General features: G+C 45.1%; 2 pseudogenes; both read left to right on the forward strand.

Moving 5' to 3' along the window:
• Positions 1-1,212: 1,212 nt before the first annotated feature.
• LOC125532657 lies at positions 1,213-1,989 on the forward strand (annotated as a pseudogene).
• Positions 1,990-11,636: 9,647 nt separating this feature from the next.
• LOC125547273 lies at positions 11,637-16,613 on the forward strand (annotated as a pseudogene).
• The last annotated feature ends 2,842 nt before the right edge of the window (positions 16,614-19,455 follow it).

The following is a 19,455-nucleotide window of genomic DNA, read 5'->3' on the forward strand; positions in this document are numbered from 1 at the left end:
ATAAGAACACTTTGGAGCAACATCCGGGCCCGACCCACAGCAAGATCCCCTCCGTGTAGACCCGACGCGTCCGTTTCCCCCCTCTAGGTGCCGGCGGCAGCGCCGTCCGTGAGGGGGGGCACACCCCGGAGCCCCAAGACGGGCGTCTACGCATGCATGAACACTTTCACATATGCATCGGGACCCGTGCGATGTTTCGGTGACATAGCGACACACCCCGAATCCCCCCACCAACCAGAATTCCTTCCGTGTCGATCGTTTCCCCCCTCCGTGACACGGCGATAGCGACGTTCGTAACGGGGGGCAATCGATATACCATCGGGTATGTTTTTTTAGATAAGGCATAATTATCTTATGCAAAAACAAAAACTAAAATAAAGTAAAAATAACAAAACAAAGTAAAAATAAAAAATAAAGTAAAATGCACGTATGCCGACGGCAAGGCCGCCGGCATATCTGTGCACACACGGAGGTTGTCCCACGGATCGATGACGTGGCGTGGCACACGGATCGATGACGTGGCGAAGGGGCCTATGCCGACGGTTGTGCCGTAGGCATACCTCTGCCACAGCTATGCCGACGGCCGCCGTTACCCCCCGTCGGCGTAGGGTCAACGCCGTCAAATGGTCAGCGCTGACCGGGCAGGGGGGCCCGGGCTATGCCGACGGCCTGTCCTATGCCGACGGGCCCCGTAGGCGTAACTCGGGCGGTCCCGACGGCCTCGTCTATGCCAACGGCCCCGTCGGCATAAATGGTTGTATGCCGACGGCTATTCTACGCCTACGACCTATCCTTGGCCGTCGGCATAGGTCCATAGATGCCGACGGGGGCCGTCGGCATAGATTTGGCCGTCGGCAACCCCAGTTTTTCTGGTAGTGCACATGGCGAAGAGAAACAAACACACGGATGCGACGGCAGTCGACACGTCGACGAGCTAGGACCCGGAGTACTCCTTGGTTAATTTGAAGGTCCTGATCGAAGCATGTCCGCATGACAGGTCGATCGCAAATCTGTCCGGATGCGCGATCCAATATAGACTAGGCGACAGATTGATATTCGATCGCGTGCTGACTTGGATCGGCAACGGATTGGTTTGGTTGGCGGCGGCGCACACGCACAGAAAGCGCGTCGCTTGGCTATATTAACCTGGAGAGGGGAGCGTCTCTCCAATCGAACACAAGGCCAAGAAGTTCCCATCCGTGTCGCATGCACATGGAGATGAAGGCCCCGTCGTCAAGGTCGAGCAGGCGTGTTGCCCCCAGCCCCACCGCTTCCGCCGGTTCGCTACTACATGCTGGACGAGCACGACGAGGAAGAGGGAGAATGGCTATCTCGTCCGACGTCTCCGGGCGGCGAGCCTCCTGGGCCATGCCTGGGCGCCGGGTGGCTCCCGCCGACGATGTCCCCTTGCACATGGAAGGCGGCAGCGGCGACGGCGGCCCAGCAGCAGGAACCGCCACAAGACCAAGAAGAATATCCGGAGTTATCGGAACCGTATCCTTACGAGGAGCGGACGCTGTACGCACCACGGCTTGACCCGGCGGCGCGGCAGCACCTCCAGACGAGCCTAGCCACGTCGGCCGCCGAGGACACGCTGCACCACTACAACGCCGACGCCAGCAACAAGGTCAAGCTCGAGCTGACCAGAGCCATGAGATACGCCGGTCTTCTGAACAGCCAAGGCATGTCAACTTCTTCGCTAGGGCCATGACGAACTCCACGGAAGAGGAAGAGCTCTTCTTCTTCGCCGAGTTGCATGATCAGTACAGGCGTGGCTCTGGTGGAGCCAGGATACGTACTCCGACTTGCCTGTGCTTGCTGGACGGAGAAGGAGACGATCAGGTCGGCGGTCTCGCCGGCAACTGGTTTGCCAAAGCTCGACAGTGGCTCGTGCCGGTGGATTACTGCCTCGCGTGTGACGATGAGATGAAGCATCCCAAGGACGGCCACCTGTACGCACTGTCACAGAGGAAACCACGCTTAGATTGATTATTTAGATATATACTCCTTGTAATGGAGATGATCGACAAGATTTGGCGTAGCGCAATGTCATGCTGCTTTTCTTCCTCCTTCTCTCTATCTATCTCTCCACAAGACATCCTGTCCTACCAGGTCAAGGAACTCCACCTATCAGATTTTGTATAGCTAGCTCTTAATTATAGTGGAGTGGTACTCCCTCTATTCCAAAATATAATGAGTTCGAAAATATAGTGGGTTCGAAAATATAGTGCATCCTCGGTTTCTGTGCTTCAACTTTGATCATAAATTTAATCAATGAGACCGACTACGGCGGAAGCAAAAGTTATACCAGTGAATTCGTATTCAAAAGAAGTTTACATCAAATATATAATTTTTGCTCCCGCCATAGTCTCGTTGGTTAAATCTCTACCTTACTAATAAACCGGCGATCGCTGAGGGTCGAACGTCGTGGGCATTTTTGCATAAAAGTCCCTCTATTTCTTAGAATTCAACCCGCAATCCCTTTTTAAGTAACTACCAGAGAAAACGTTTCATTCTTGCAAAAGAGTCCCTGTAGTTTGTCGTATTCAACCCGCCGTCCAATCAGATTTGCAATGAAAAAAAACAGACACAACCACACGCACAAGCTCGCCTCCTCTTCCTCTCACCCACGAAGTCCTCGCCGCCGCCACCACCCACGCCGGCCGCTTCCGGCGAGCTCCGGCGCCGCGCAGCACGCCCCCAAGCTCACCATGGTCCGCGCCTCCCTCCCCTCCGTCCAGATTCTCCGCTACCGGCCTCTACCACCCACTCACAACCCCACCCCCGTGGCTAGGGTTTCTGGCAAGGGTTCGCCGACGCGTCTCCGGCGGCCCTAGGTTCGTCCCTCCCTCTATCTTGGCCGGGATATGCCACCTCTACACCTCACCTTCTCTTCATATCCTCTGCTGCAGATGCAGATGTAGCACACCATGGGAGTTTCCCATCCACCACGGTGGCAGCTTCTTCACGGGAGATGTGATGCAAAAGAAGCACAATAGTTCAGTGATGATTAGCTTTGCTTTTTCCCAGTTGAGAATTTGAGGTTGTGTGTGTACACTGTCAACAATATTTCCAGAAACAAAATAATCGTGTACATCCTTGTTTGGGGAAAGGTGGGCTGTATAAGCATGGACATTAATCTTCACTTTTTGTGCTATATAAGCATGGACGTTAGGTAGTCAATTTAGCCACATATAGAATTCGTTAGAGTATTACATTTAAATGGCTGACACAAGGTTCAGTAGGAATTTGTTACAGTATTACATTTAAATGGCTGACACAAGGTTCAGCCAGATATAAAAGGTCACATATCATTTTAGTTGTAATTATTCAAATGGCTGACACAAGGTTCAGTAGGAATAACATTATGGTGTTCCAAATATCCAGTGACATGACCAAAGCTCAAATTTCTAAAGTGTTTGTCGTGCTTGCCGTAACAGTGTAGATCTTTTCACATTTTCTGGATTTATTCATGCCCGTGGAGTTTTTGTGCCCATCATATGTAGATCTTTTATTGGTAAGTTTGGATGTTGTAGACTAATCCGCTTTGGTAAGTCATGTTTGCCTGCAGGGTGATGATGTTTATGCATCTAGGGAACCATGGAGATTTTACCATGTGATATTTCCTCAAGCAAACTAAGTTATTTTGCAATTTGCTGCTCAAGTTGTGGCTCTTCTGCAGGTATGTCATTGTGGTCCTTTCCACTATATTTATTTGACGTATATGCTTCCAGACAATAACTTAGGTTTTGTACTACATGGTAAATGAAATGAAATTTCTAATATGCTAGAACGTACAATGGTAATTGTTAGTTTCATTAGTATTTCTCGGCAAACCCTCGTTCTTTCTTGGTCTGCTGAAAATAATTGTTATCGGTTTTTCTTTACATTGTCTATAGAGAAAGTGATGTTTTTAAGAGATATTTCTGTAACATGAGCAATGGTGCTTACTTCTTATATCCCATATATTGTTGAATTATGTGCTTATGAGGCAAAACGGTCATGGCGGTCCTGCACAAGTGGATGAATGACTGGAAGGGGCGGCACCACGACGGTTAAGGTGGTTTATACCCAGCCGGGGAGGACGACCCCCTGCAATGGGCACGGAAAGATGTTGCAGCAGCGAACGAGGAGGCGGAGATGCGCAAAGCAGAGTAGGAAAAACGTGCTCTGGTCCTCCTCCAAGCCCGCCGGCGACTCCCTAACATGGTACGAGATTGTTACCCCCTGCCGCGTCATCATTACTTGAAGTACAAGGAACCTGACAACAGTGTGAGTGCATTATTTCTATTATATCTACAGTGCTTCTCTGTCTTTGATCATACATATGCAACAGCCAGATAATCTTAAGAAAAGGGCAAGAGAACTGCCTATTCATGAAGCTGAGATTGGTTAAAATTTATAGTGCGTCTCTGAATTTAAAGGAACAAGGCCTATAACCCAACAAGCCAAAGAAACTACTTGTCCTCAATTGCTCTGCTTGCCTACATAATAATAGGCCCTAAAGTTAATCTCTTGCCAAGCTAAATGACCAACATGTTCACCTGGAGACCTCCCTGTAAACGACTGTATCAACTAGACAGCAGAACAAGGAAGTAGGAAGAAGGCAATAAGCAATTCATATGGATTATCCCTGAATGTTATCCTGGAGTCTGATGTACGTAAAATTTTTTCTTGCTTAATTAAATGGCAGAGCTCCAGCCTTTTCTGCTAAAAAAGACATGGTCATTCCCTTGAGTAGTTGCATAAAAAAACACGGACAAACATGAGAGAAGAAAATAGAAAATATTGTTAAGCTTTGTTTGTTATTAGTTGCATAATGAAGATTGAAATTTGATAGTTCGCTTCCTCTCGATGTCTCCATCTTACTATCTTTGTTTGCAAAGTTAAATAAACCTGTGTCACTTTGAGGCTACAATTAGTGACGATGCCTGACCTACATGATTAGCATACAAAATAAGAAAATGGAATGGTTTGTTACCCTTTTGATTTCTCTGTGGATCAATGGTTACTTTGCATTCAATTTGGACCCATTAAAAAAATCATTTTGCGAAATACCGTGTGGGATAACTTAGCTGTTGAAAATTTGCATGCATATGATTTTCAGTAGAGTTATACAAGTTGTTACATAAATGTTAATTGCCATTTAGATGTAACCAATCACGAGGACTAGGATGTTGAGGAAGATGGTGAATGGGCAGCTCCAACCATATGCAAAAGGAACAATTTCAAATCCTAAGTGCAAGGACCATGTACGCAAAAGGTATAACTGCAATTGTACGACTAGAATGGTAATTGTTCTAGACAAGCGAACACAAACATTGTTGAAGTTGCACGTATGTGTAAATTTTTGTGTTGGGAAAACATTCAGATTGGAGGTGAACGAGGATGACTCAAGCATTACAAAGAACAGTTGGTAAACAATGTACCGGTCTCAGCTGACCTTATGTATCTTGTAGTGTCAGTGCCATACTTCTGTACATAAAACGATGGAACCGGCATCAATCACTTGAACGGGCATGTTGATTTGGTTTTCCTGTCTATGTGCCTTGAGCATTTCTTCCTCTACACCAGGCAATGATTGAGGATTCACGGATATATTGAGATCAACTTTTCGATGCAATTTGGATGATCAAATCACACTACTATCTGAGCATATATGAGATGTTCGCACAGTAAGTTTTAATGTATGATTGTTTTTCATATACCCTTTTACTTTTTAATCCAGTTCGGGTGAACAATATTGTTTAGGCGATTGTGAAAATGCAGGCTACATTTTTAAATGTTCATAAGGTTTGTGAACATACAATTTACTACATGAAGGATGTGCCTGGCTTCCATGTTGAAGTAGTAGGACTATTTCCACATATGCGAGAGAAGAACTATGATCGGGTAAACTGAACCGCACTGGTGCTAATTTTATCCTTTGTTTATTGTAGCCAAAATATGAATTCTGTTGGTTGCATCATTTCTTTTGACAGAATCATTCTCGTGTAATTTGTGCAGAGGTACTATGTATGCTTGATCCAATTTAGACATCAACAATTATGTATCTAAAAGCTGGAGTGCTCCTTGAACATTGTACTGTATGTATGATTGAAATGAGTTGCATGTTGTCGGTGACGACGAGTTGAACCAATGGAAGCAGCTGTAATGGTAAGATAGAGAAGATGGCCGTGGGAGAAAAAGAGGACGGCAGTAGTGGTAAAGAAGAGAAGATCATTGATGTAAAAGGAGGACATGTGTTGGACCTAGCATGTCTAAATACAAGCATGTGGTCATAAGTATTTTCTTTTCCTTACAAACGAGAGTTGGTTATTTGGCTTCACAACCTCCATATTTCAATTTGGCATGCAACGACATGTACATGCATGTTTTGTCTTCAGGTGAAGACTTTAATTGGTTAGTCTATTAGTCTACTTTTTTTCCAAACGGAGACAAAAGATTTGTCGCATTCATTAAATAAGAGAGAAGAGTTTTTAAAGTGTTACAAATGACCCACATGCTCGGCATGGCAACTACTCGCGCACAAGAATACACCCCGGTTTTTTAGCTCCCGCGAGAACCCAAAGCTTATGTTGTTGATGATAGCACGGAGAAGGACCAGAGGCGGCGCGCTCTTGCGTCGGAAGACCCAAGTATTACGCTCGTTCCAGATTGTCCAAGAGACAAGCATTGTAAGCGAGGCCAAGGCTCGTCGGTTTGGGTTTTGCAAGCAGGTTCGCTTTTCCCATCATTCCAAAACGGATCCATCCAAGTGCCAAGAGGAGGTGTCGATATGCGCTAGACCGAATTCAAGGATGGCCGAGTTCCATAGCCTTATGGTGTAGCGGCATTTGTAGAAGAGGTGTGCATCCGTCTCGTCAACACGTTTACAAAGCGGGCAAAGTCCACAGTTTTACCAACCGTGCCACTCCAATTTGTCGGCTGTCCAAATCTGAGCGTCTATTGGTGTGTGTGTGGATGAAGAATGGCCATTACCCTTGCTTAGGAGCATATTTTTTTGTGGGAGGCACGTGGTGGGTTGGGAATTGAGGATTGGGTGAGAGATTGATCGATTATTTATATGTATATATGTCATGTGAACTATATTTATTTTCCCGTGGCAACGCACGGGCACCTTACTAGTTTATGATCAAAGTTAAATCTCGGGAAGTGCGGACACACTATATTTTGGAACTGAAGGAATAGTATATAAAAAGGAAATGGAAACACTAACGCCTACACGTATGGGCGTTTGCATCTCGCCCACACGCATGGATCCACGTCTGTTTGTGGATGCATGAATCTTGGCATGTTTGTGGTGCCATGTAGGACTGGGTTGGTGTGTGGCCATTCATCCGGTCACCCACACGTCCGTTTCATCACACGGAGGGGCCGGTGTGTGGGCGTTTAGCAGATCGTCCACACGTCAGTTTTCACTCACGCACAAGGGCTGGTGTGTGGGCATTTGCCATCTCGCCCACATGCCCTTCTTCTCTTCCACACCCAAGCTGTCAGTTGCCATGCGTTTTGCAGTGTACATGGCAACTGCCCTAGTGTGTTTGTAAGCAGATGACAACTCTTTTTTTTTACCTGAGCATGTCAGTTGCCATGTGTTTTGCAGGGTACACGGCAACTGCCCTAGTGTGCTTGTAAGCAGATGGCAACTCTCACTTTTATCCGAACATGTTGTTTTGCCATGTCTCTTTATAGCGCTACATGGCAACTGCCTAGTGTTAGTAGGTGGCAACTCCTAAGATTTTCAAATCATGGCAACTGTAGTAAACCAGACCATACATGGCAACTGCTTAGTGTTAGTAGGTGGCAACCTCTAAAGTTTCAAATCATGGCAACTATAGTAAACCAGACCATACATGGCAACAGCTACAGTTGTCCAAAATGGCATCTGACACTCGACCTGAGATGGCAACTGCAGTTGAGCAACCATGGCAACTGTAGTTGTCCGACATGGCAACTGTAGTTCAGCGACATGACAACTGCATTTAAACGAACATTGAAGAGGGTCCGGACCATGGCAACTACGAGAACGCGTGATGACTGTCAGGCGGGGCGTGCGGGACCGTGAAGTAGGTGGCTGAGAGAGGTCGTGTGGGCGTTATGCATTTTGCCCACACATAGACATGTGAGAGGGACCGCAAGGAAAAAAGAGACGTATGGGCGTTAATTGTTTTGCCCACACGTAGGCGTGTAGTCTGGTTCTTTTAGACATCACACAAAACATGTGGGCAGACTCCTTAACACCCACACGTGTGGCAGTTATCGTCGTCCAAAGAAAAACGTTTGATCCCTCAAAAATAAAAATAAAAACGTTCAGACCCGGCGTGCCGACCGAACTTTCCGCCGGTCGCGCACGCCACTGGAGCTTACCGAATCGTGTGCCCCACAACACCCCATCGACGATACACGCTGTTGTGGCCCCACGTCAGTTTCTTCTTCTTCCTTCACCACACGCGCAAATCCTGTCGCGGGACATCCCACGGCCGCGCCGTCGCCGCCTAGCAGGTTCCACCACCCTGCGCCTTCGCCGCCGCCGGCCACCCTCACAACCGCGCGCTGTCCGGCACCTCCTGTGCTCCCTCTTCCTTTTTTTCCTCTTTCCCGTGCAGAGGTAGCCTGCTTGCGCCCTCTATCTCCACACAAATGGCGACGACCTCCTCCGTGAGGAGACTTTGCTCTAGCGGCAACATATTTTGCTGCAACCGGCCTTGGATTTTTCTGGCACCGGCTACGCGGCGAGCTACAAGCACGGCGGCGACCTCAGGCCTGGTAACGACCTCCACCGTGCGGTGCTGGAAACCAACAACGAAATGCTGGAACCGGCGGTGAAAATGTTGCAGCCGGTCATGCAGTTTGCTGGAACTGCTTGGCCGCCCAGCGCGAGCCGGTGGTGACCACACGTGACCGGGGGTGCTGCAACTACGACGTCCAAATGCTGGACCCGTGACGTCTAGATGTTGGAACCCGTGGTGGCTTTTGCTACATGCATTCAAGGTGGAACTATGACCAGCCACGGCGGTGGCGATGCTTTTTCTACAACTATCGTTGGATTTTGCTACGACCGACAAGTAAATTTGCTACATACATTCATGGTGGTGTTGCAACCTGCAACGATGGCAAGGATGTTTTGCTGCAACCATTTCAGAGTTTGCTGCAACCGACTAGTTTTTTGATACATCCATCATGGCAGAGCAACCACCCTGCGACGAGACGACAACGTTTTGCTGCCACCGCCGTCAGTTTTTGTTACGACTAGGCGAAAATTTTCTTACATCCATTTTGGATGGCAGAGACTGGTGGCCATCGTTTGCGGGGAAACCTGTGCGACGAGTGTCGGTGGCGAGGGGCGGGAGTTCCAACCGACGACGACCTGCGGGACCAGCAGTGCGACGAGTTAGGCGAGCAACGATGGTTTTTCGAGCTCGCCGACGGCATGCTTCGAGCTTGCAACCGGTGGGGTTGGGCGCGGTCACCAAGGGGCACGCGAGGGTGCACTAGCGGGGGATCCCCTCCTCAAGCTGAGCCGGTCGTCGCCGCCACGCATCAGGGACAAGCCAATGCGGGGCACATAGCTCCTTTGTTTCTGGTTGTGGTGTGGGGCTCTGGCGCAGATCTAACGGCCCTTAATCATTGTATTGGAGCCGACCGACCCAAATTTTGGCCGGCGTGCCGGCACCTAATAGTGGCAATATAATTTTTTTATGGTTTTGCATCTAACCTACCCCATAATCTTGGGGAATCTTCAATGCCGGCCTTAAAACACACATAGTATCTGTCGGCACATACATACAGACTCTTCGCGGACAATGCATGATATGGGAGCCGGCCGGCATCAAAACACACATAGTATTTGTCGGCACGTACATCACCCCCCCCCCCCCCCCCCCCCCCACACACACACACACACCACCCCAATACAAACAAATTCGGACATATTCATGCGAACACAACACAATTCATGCAAAGAGAAATAAGTTTGATATATGTAATTTACATAAACCGAACGATATTTCGTCCATTCAACTAAAACTAAAAAAATAAACTAATTAGTAGCGGACGGTGACCTTGTATGCCTAGCCGGGCTGGTGGGCGGCACCTCCATCGCCGTCCATACCGTTGTTGCTATCAGAGTGGTCCTTCCACGGGCCGAAGGAGGGCAGGGATGCGGCAGCCCTGCCCGTCCACGGCGTGGCACTCATGGAGGAGCCGCTCGACTTCCTCCTACGTGGTTTGCAGGGCCTCCTCGGCCAACGTCGACCCTGTCCTAGGAACCCCGCGCTTGCCCTTGTCGGCAATGTCGCGCAGGGAATACTCCTCCCTGATTTTGTTGACTCGCCATCAAGTCGGTGTAGCTGTCGCACGGATTTGTGATGCTTTGTTCCAAGAAAAAAATCACTAGCCACTATGGGATTTAAAAATGTCCTCTTAGAGCATTGATTTTGTTCTTCGCACAAGGCACCACAAGTGTCATTTCGTCACGAAGCTTTGCACGATGTAGACCACTTAGATATTTTTATTTCCAAAATTTCCTAGTTTTTTTTTTGAATTGTCTTACTAGGTTTTTTGAATTTTCTTCTCTGGCAGGAGCATGTGAGCTTGGGAACTAAAACTTGCTCAAATAAATCTTACTTACACCATAGTCCGGATCAAAAGCTCCGGATTTTCATCTCCGCCATTGCGTTGACATGTTTGGGTGTCGGCTTTGGTTGGTAGGATAACTTGGTCGGTTTTTTTTTCTCAAATACGCATAAGTATACGTATCATCACAAAGAGAAGAAGCGGCAAAGAAGCCGGGTACAATGTCTTTCAACTATTAATTACAACGTCATTCACTAGGATTAGCAGCCACACACACCCCAAGCAAACTACGAATCATGCATCACCTAGATCAAGCCAAGCCAGTGGTCATGAGCCAAATTACAGAGCTATCAAGCCACTTTACAACCAGTAAGAAGTCGGAAGGTGGACTCAGTGTGACTTGGTCGTCAACTCGTGTACGGGCACGGCCACGGGAGCAACGTGGTGCGTTCTGTGTTTTTCTGAACATCAATACAGACACAAGCATTCATATACACGCGCAAAGATTGAGCCGGCATATCATCTTAGATTTACGAAGTCACTGTAGACGTCTCGTTGTCGACGGAAACGTTTCCTTTCACTGAATGTGCATCGCCGAAAATTCTGAAATAAATCCAGAAATAAATACAAGCATCAATTTAAAACTTGATAGGCTGGGAATACCACAATCTCTCTAACCATCCTGCCACAGGTTGGTTCGCGTGATGCGTTCTGTGTTTTATGGTTTTTGGCCAGTTTTCTTATAAACTCTCCGGCTCAAGGCTTGAAAAGAAAACAAATATCACAAAAACTGAAGGAGTCCGAACGAACATAAACAGACTTGCAACATCTCAAACAGTAAATCTTACCATAGTCCCGATCAAACGCTCGCAAGTCTCTCCGATACAAAAGGTGGCACAGGCGGCGCAAGCACACGCGACAACGTGTTCTAATCGACCGCCCCGTGCGTGATTCATTGTCCTCAAGCCCTGCCCGACGCCAAATTCGTGGCCGGAGCAAAACGACTGCCCCGACCGATTCGTGTAGTCGTCGGTAGCAACCAAGGTCGTTGGACGGCAATGCCGCGGAAGTCTTGGAAGCCGAGGGGAGGCCCTGGATGTGTGGCGCCCGCGCCGGAGCTTCACTGGAAGGCCCTAAACCCTAACCCCATCCCCGCGGAGGTCCCCGAGTGCTCCCGCTCCCGCGCCGCCGAGGTGTCCGACGACGACGCCTTTGTGGGCGTCCCCGTCGCCACCGCTGAGGATGCTCTCGTGGAGGAAGAAATAGCAGGAAAGCTGGCAGGGATTGACATGGAGTTGAGTCAGGAAGAGCTCCGCGCTAACCATCAGATGCAGGAGGACGAGGTGATGTGTCAGCTTTTTTTCTCTCTTTCAGACTTGGGGATGCATCATCTTGCTCTTCAGTACTGTAGATGGTAAAGCATAGTTGAGTAGCTTCATGGAAATAAATAAGTTAAATGAGTACATTCTATATTAGATCACCGTAGTGTACTTTATGATTCTATAGCATAGTTTTAAATAGTGCATTAAGCCTCTTAACGGCGGACCTTTTCTAAACGCTATAGTGTGCTATAGTGAAGCTATAGTGCGTTAGATATTTAAAATGTGTGTTCATGTGTTTGATCCAAAAGCCCCTTAGCGCACGATGTCTTCTAAACGATATAGCGTGTAATTTTTAAGGGCCGATTGTGAGGTCTGGAATTATATTTTCATGTTGTGTGTGAAATAGCAGGCCTGCGCTCATAACGACATTTTCGTTGTGTTTTGCTCACCCAGAGAAGAGATATTCTGTGTACCAGTTAAGCCATGCCTGCTTTTGTGCTGATTTCTCATTCTTATTTTGCTGTTATTTTGTTTTTAAATTGGACATATGTTTTTTTTCTTTCTCAAATACACCAAAGTGTGCGCCTGCTTTTTAATTGGATTGGACGTACGGTGATCACTTTTTTGTGTCTGATACAAACTAAACTTAATGCCCAGATATTTGCCTTGGAAGCAATTTTTGGAGACAGCATAGTCATTTTAAACAAAAAAGAAGGTCAGCGGTCTTTCCAGGTATGTCCATCACAATTATTAATTTTCCAGCCATATTAATTCTTGCTAGTGAAGGCAATTGAGGTTTTAATATGTCAATGTTGTTACACAGGTTCATGTACATATTGAGATACCAGATGATGGTATAGATGTCTCAGCAAAGCTTGATTATGGTACTGGAACATTAAATTATGGGGAAACATGCAATGGTGATGCCTTGGATAATCTTGTTTACAAGTTTAGGGTTGAGCATTTGCCTCCAATCCTACTAACATGCTACCTGCCTTCGTCTTACCCGAGTCATCAACCTCCCTCTTTCACTATCTCCACCGAATGGCTGGACACAGTGAAGATTTCATCATTATGTCAAATGCTTGATATGATTTGGGAAGAGCAACAGGGCATGGAAGAAATATATCAGTGGGTTCAGTGGCTCCAAAACTCTTTACTTTCTCACCTAGGGTTTACTGATGAGATAATTTTAAGCAAGGGTGATCTAACCTGTCATGAAGATGGTGGGGATAAGCGTGCTTGTCGAGATGATTCTGCACCTGATGTTATAATTACAAGGATTGTGAGATACGATGATGATAAGCGCCATGAAGCCTTCTTACATGATATTCATGACTGCATGATATGCTTCAGCGAGTTTCCTGGTAAGTCTTAGTTTTCTGCATAGCTGTTTGTAGTGTTATATAGAGACTTATACGTAGAGGTCTTGAGCTGTGTTATACTCCCTCTGTAAAGAAATATAAGAGCATTTGGATCACTACTTTAGTGATTTAAACGCTCTTATATTTCTTACGGAGGGAGTAACTAACAATGGCCTATTTTCGCTAGTCCCCATTACCTCATGCATTATCCTTATTCTTTGAGTTAACTACATACTACACCTGTAACACCATTGCATAGATGGCATATTAGAGATTTTCATTCAGATGAATTTTTTGTTTGCCTTTGTTCTGAGGGTACTGTCTTTTTTTTTGTAATACAATAAAAATTATAGTGCAATGGGGGTATTCATGATGCATGCCATGTCCAACTTGGATATTTTCCGTTTAATTTGTTAACCCTTGGTATCTCAATTATTGTTGCTTCTAATTTTAATTCACTACTTTTCTACATTTTCTAAAAAAGTTATTACTTCACAGGTGTCGATTTTGTCACACTTCCATGCCATCATTTCTTTTGCCGGAAATGCATTCAAACATACTGCAAAATACATGTCAAGGAAGGAACTGTATTGAAGTTGACGTGTCCTGATACAAAATGTGAAGGTGTTGTTTCTCCTTACATATTGAAAACACTTCTGGCGGAGGATGAGTATGAACGTTGGGAAAAACTGCTTCTTCAGAGAACGCTCGATGCCATGAATGATTTAGTTTATTGTCCAAGGTGCGAAACTGCTTGCTTGGAGGATGAAAGTAATGATGCAGTGTGTCCAAGTTGTCTATTCAGCTTCTGCACACTTTGTACATCTCACCGTCATGTGGGGAAACAATGTATGACAGCAGAGGAAAAAATTCGAAAGTTGGAGGTAGGAGAACTTTATCTCACATATATTTAGCTTATCTTGGATATGGTTAAATTAAATTGTGGGGCTGTTTCATTACTACTAATATACTCCCTCCGGTCCTTTTTAGTTCGCATATAAGATTTGACTGAAGTCAAACATCGTAAAGTTTGACCAACTTTGTAGAAAAAAGTGCCGACATTCAAAATCTAAAATCAATACCACTAGATGTGTCATGACTTAAAGTTTCATATTATATAACTTTAGCATGGCAGATGTTGATATTTTTTCATATAAATACGGTCAAACTTTGTGAAGTTTGACTTCAAAGAATTCTAATATGCAGAGTAAAAAGGACCGGACGGAGTATACTCCCTCCTTTCCGGTTTATAGTGGTCATCTTAAAAAATTTGATTTTCGGATTTATGAGTCTCAATTCTAGTACTTGCCTTCACATGTTCAGATTTCAAGGTGCATTAATCACTCCATGCAAGGATCAAGAGAAAACCCACCAATACATTTCGTAGTCATTTGGTGGTGATTCATGCATGCATTTGCACTGTAATTAATGCATCGATAAAGACAACTTTTTGAGAAAAACGAGTGTACTAATTAAGCACTTTTGCAAACTACGAAATGTATTCTACCATTCACTATCTATCTTGATTGGAGAGATTTCCAAACTGAGCCCTATAAACCGGAATGGAGGGAGTATCCATTAGCTAACAGTGAAAATGAGAAATCTAGAAAAGTGATATGGCTAGGAGTGTTTTATATTATAGCATCGGTGCACATTTACTTTTCTCTTTTCTATTTACATTTGCTGGATGACTATGATGAAGAGGATTTTGCATTTCGACCAACTTTGGTAAAATGAGCGCAAAACGTATTCTTTCTGGAGATAAAAAAAATTACATATCTGCTGTCATTTTTTATCTGTTATGTCTTTAAATGACCTATGTGAAAACTAACTTTGTTTTGTTTGGTGCAGGAACGCCTAAAATCTAGGCAGGAACGCGGCGACCAGAATTTGACAGATGAAGTACTCAGCCTCCAGGCAATTATGAGGGATGCAAAACAGTGCCCACGATGCAAGATCGCTATATACTCCCTCCGTTCCTAAATATTTGTCTTTCTAGATATTTCAACAAATGACTACATACGGAGCAAAATGAGTGAATCTACATTTTAAAATATGTCTACATACATCCGTATGTGGTAGTCTATGTAAAATGTCTAGAAAGACAAATATTTAGGAACGGAGGGAGTATAAGATATCAGGATGCAATAAGATGACGTGTTCGAACTGCGGGCATTACTTCTGTTACCAATGTAACTTTGCAATTGTTGGATATGAACATTTCAGGTGAGTTCTCTTTTAGTGATATATTTTGCCCCCATTGTCATATATCCGCCTTGACAAGGAAGAAACATGTGTTGCGTTCAGACAGGGTGCATGTGATCTTTTTTCTCGGGAGGAAATACGTAAATGGGAAGCGCGGATGAATCCAGGGAGGGGGCGTGTAGAGGACGCTCCAGCTCCTGCCCCATTGCCTGAAGGACGATATCGTCACCCTTGTCCTACATGTGGCAAAGGAACTCCAAAGGTAACGTGAACTTGTTTTCCTTTGCTTTCATATACAGATATCTGAGACAAGCAACCGTAATAATAGTTAATGAGAATGGTGCATTTGCCTACCTTTTGTTTCTGAAACTGTCAGTTGCCTCTCTTTTGCATCGAAAAATCAAACTAAGTGTTTTTTCTTATACAACTATTCGTGGTCAGTTCATTCTTTGTAAAAGAAAAATGTTGCCATTAGGGGTTTTACTCTTTTGTTTGGTGCCTCTACGCAGGTGTGTGTATATAGTATTTAGACTGCTTATTCCAAATTCAGTTTCATATATAACTTGGATCACTCATGACTATGTCATAACTTCGACAAAGAAATTGTTTGTTGGCGTAGCTTATAATGCTAAATAAAAGTAAATCAGCGGCTGATCTCCAAGCCGTAATAATTGCTTGTTGGCTTTGAGCCCGCATGCATGCTCCGAGTGAATGAATTCTTAACTGATTGAAGCTGTGCTTCTTCTTATTGTTTCTTTCCACATTGCACAGCACAAACGCCTCATGATATGTGTCTACTTTGGTCGCAGATTGGAAACAGTAACCACATCCCCTGTGGGTCATGCCAAACAGGGTTCTGTGCATTGTGCCGGAAGACTGTCCACAAAACTTCGCAGCATTTTGGTCCCAGGGGATGCAAGCAACACACTGCAGATCGCGACTGACACTGCGATATGCGCCAGAGGCCTGGGCTATCCCCTTTTCGGGGGGAAAAACAGCCATATGCCCAGCACCTCAACGCAACTACAATTTCCAAAGGTTCTGCTCATGATCTGCTTATACATATACCGTGCCCATATCAGGATACAGCCACGGAATTTCCTGCATTTTGCAGGGAGCTTGATTTTCAAGTCCCCGGCTTCTTGTACCGTAGTAAAGATCAACCGAGAAGTAGGATATTGCAAAGGACTAATGAGGAATTATATCAAGAATGTCAATTTCTTGTTACTTGTCAGGTTTTCCCTTGCTTTGTTTACCTACTTACGCCCCGTTTGTTTTGCGATCGAGCGTGAGGACGCAGGTGCTCGCTATCGCGGGCTCTGCCACCAGTCATGGCCTCTACTGAATTGAGGTGATTACAAGGGATATGCCCGCTTACAATCGCTCTGCACGAGAGTGTTGTACTGATGTCCCATACGATGATTCACATAGTCAAATCAAAGATGGCACCTCTAATTACTTATTGGTGAACCGAAAGCACAATTACCTACAATAACTATTAAAATGTGTCTTTGTTTTTAACATACCATCATTCTTTTGCGTACAAAGAACACCGATTTGAGGCAGCCTATAAAGACAATTATTTTAGAGGTAGTGGCCGAATTTTCCATAACGTAAGCCTTTTTAGCAAGCTAGTTTATAGTTTGCTAAAAAAAGGCTTATATTGTGGAACGGTGGGTGTAACTTTTAGTGCTCCCGTCATTTCATAATGTAGTGTGTTCTACATTTTGTCAAGTCAAGCTAAATATAGAAAATATTGCATCTACAACACCAAATTAGTACACTATTTATTTGTTGTTGTGGATGGTTGAGCATTTCTTTTATATACATAAATGTTGGTCAAATTTCAAAAAAAATATTTTAAAAAATCTTTAATAAAAATGAAGCTATTTGTTTGAGTTTTGAATTCTCAGTTCCGCTTGTAGTTACCAACCCGAAGGATAAAAAAAAGGGAAGCCGACCAATCCTGGGTCAGCGTTCTTCGCCGACCCCCTCGCCTCCTTCATCTTGTCTAGTTGTCTTTCCCACCATCATGTGTCTATTTCCTTCTCCACTCCCGCTCCCTCCATCTACCACCCGTGTCGCCTGTACTTCATCCCCCCCAGTGCGCTTGTTGTCCCTCGTGTCATGCAAAACAACGCTCACACAAACAGATTAGGTTATATAGCCCACCGCCACCGAAGGACTCCGGTGATAGCCGCCGAAGGATTGGGTGGAACCCTAGGTGAAATGCTAGGCGAAACTCAACAAAAATATAATGTGTGGGCTACCAGTTCGTGACCAAACGTGCACCCACCTATGCAGTTTGGGCCGATCCAAAGTAGGGGTGTGGGCCAAAGCTTTCTTTTGCTGCTGCGCGGTTGGCTTATTTGGGCCCCAGCCCATACATACAAGAAATATTGAAGAAGAAAAAAAAGAAGAGAAAAGTGCAACTAGAAAAAAAATAAAAATATTTACAAAAAAATGTTCAGCATTTGCAAAAGTGTTTGTGGATTCAAAAAATTCTCATGAATTACCAAAATGTTAACGGATACAAAAATTCAAAAAATGTTCGCGGGTTCAAAAACTGTTCATGGATTCAAAAAATGTTCTTAAATTGTTCCGGGTTTAATAAATTGTTCAGGTCAGTGCCTCGCGCGCTGTCCCATCATCGTTCCACCGTTTCTCCGCGATCATCGGCTCGGCGGACCCGGCCCTCCCTTCCCAGCGTCACGCTCGCGGGCGCGTACGCCGGCAGAAACAGCAACATACGCCAACCCTGATGCCCGCCGATGCACACGTCCACACATTCAATTCAACAGCAATTGTGCTCTACACACATGCCGCACCGACCGGCTAATCAAACGATTCGCTTCCAGGAACAGCAACTGTCCTCTCTTCTCCGGGGGCAGTGGATGCCGGTGGCAATCAAGGAAAGGAGACGAGTTTAATGGCGTCCGATCTGCCTGTCAGGAGAGCCAGCGAGAGGGCTTGTACACGGATGCACCGCCATGAACGGATCAACTGGCTCGGAGGACCAGCGAGCACATGCTGTGGGAGCCAATAAAAGGCGTGCGTGTTACTGCCGGCACATCTCATTCATTCATTCATTCATTCATTCAGCACGCATGCCTGCAGTAGTACAGTACTGGTCTTTATTCCCATTATTTGCATACGTGCTCTCACAGCAGCAATATACGACTACGTACGTACTACACGAACACTGCTGTCCTGGTGTATTCGCGCAACATTCGTGCACCTTAATTAATTGGCCAATGAAATGAGTGACCCACTACGTACATGTACTGTCAGAATATCTCGCCTGACTTTGATTTTGCGAACCCCTTCCGCTTTTCATGTTTTTTTATTACGTGTTCTTCCGTTCAGATCGATCATGTCTAGCCATCTTTGGCAATAAGTAATTCAACACGGCCATTTCACACAAAAAAGATATCACACGATTATATTTACAAGGATTTAAAATATTCGCAAACACTTTTTTTAGTTGCCCAAATGTTAGCTCCAGAAAACATGCACGTGGCCGTTTTTTTCAAGTTAGGGAGCGTTTTTTTTTATGAGTACAAGAACACTTTTAAAACTCCATGGATGTTTCTTTAAATGGCATGAACATAATTTGAAATATGTGAACACTTTGCTATGTGTCAACTCTTTTAAAATTTCATGAACACTTTTAAATGTGTGGGCACTTCTAATAAATTTAGTAAAACATTTTTTTAAATGGGTGAAATATTTTAAAATCATACTGACCTTTTATTAATCTGAAGGAATATTTTTATTATTTAACATAAAAGTTTTTTCGACGGCATATTTAACAGAAAAGTTCATCTTTAACCCAGTCACTGTAATTTTTTTTAACTTTTAATAAAAAAGTTGGTAGCTACCCGCAAAAAAAAAGTTGGTAGCTGACCAGGCCAGGCCCAGTGGACCGCGTTGTGGGCGAGGCGCTCTGCTGGGCTGGGCTCCACCCAAACCCATCGAAAACATCT

The sequence above is a fragment of the Triticum urartu genome, chromosome 1 (genome assembly GCF_003073215.2).
Source record: "Triticum urartu cultivar G1812 chromosome 1, Tu2.1, whole genome shotgun sequence".
NCBI classification, from domain to species: Eukaryota; Viridiplantae; Streptophyta; class Magnoliopsida; order Poales; family Poaceae; genus Triticum; species Triticum urartu.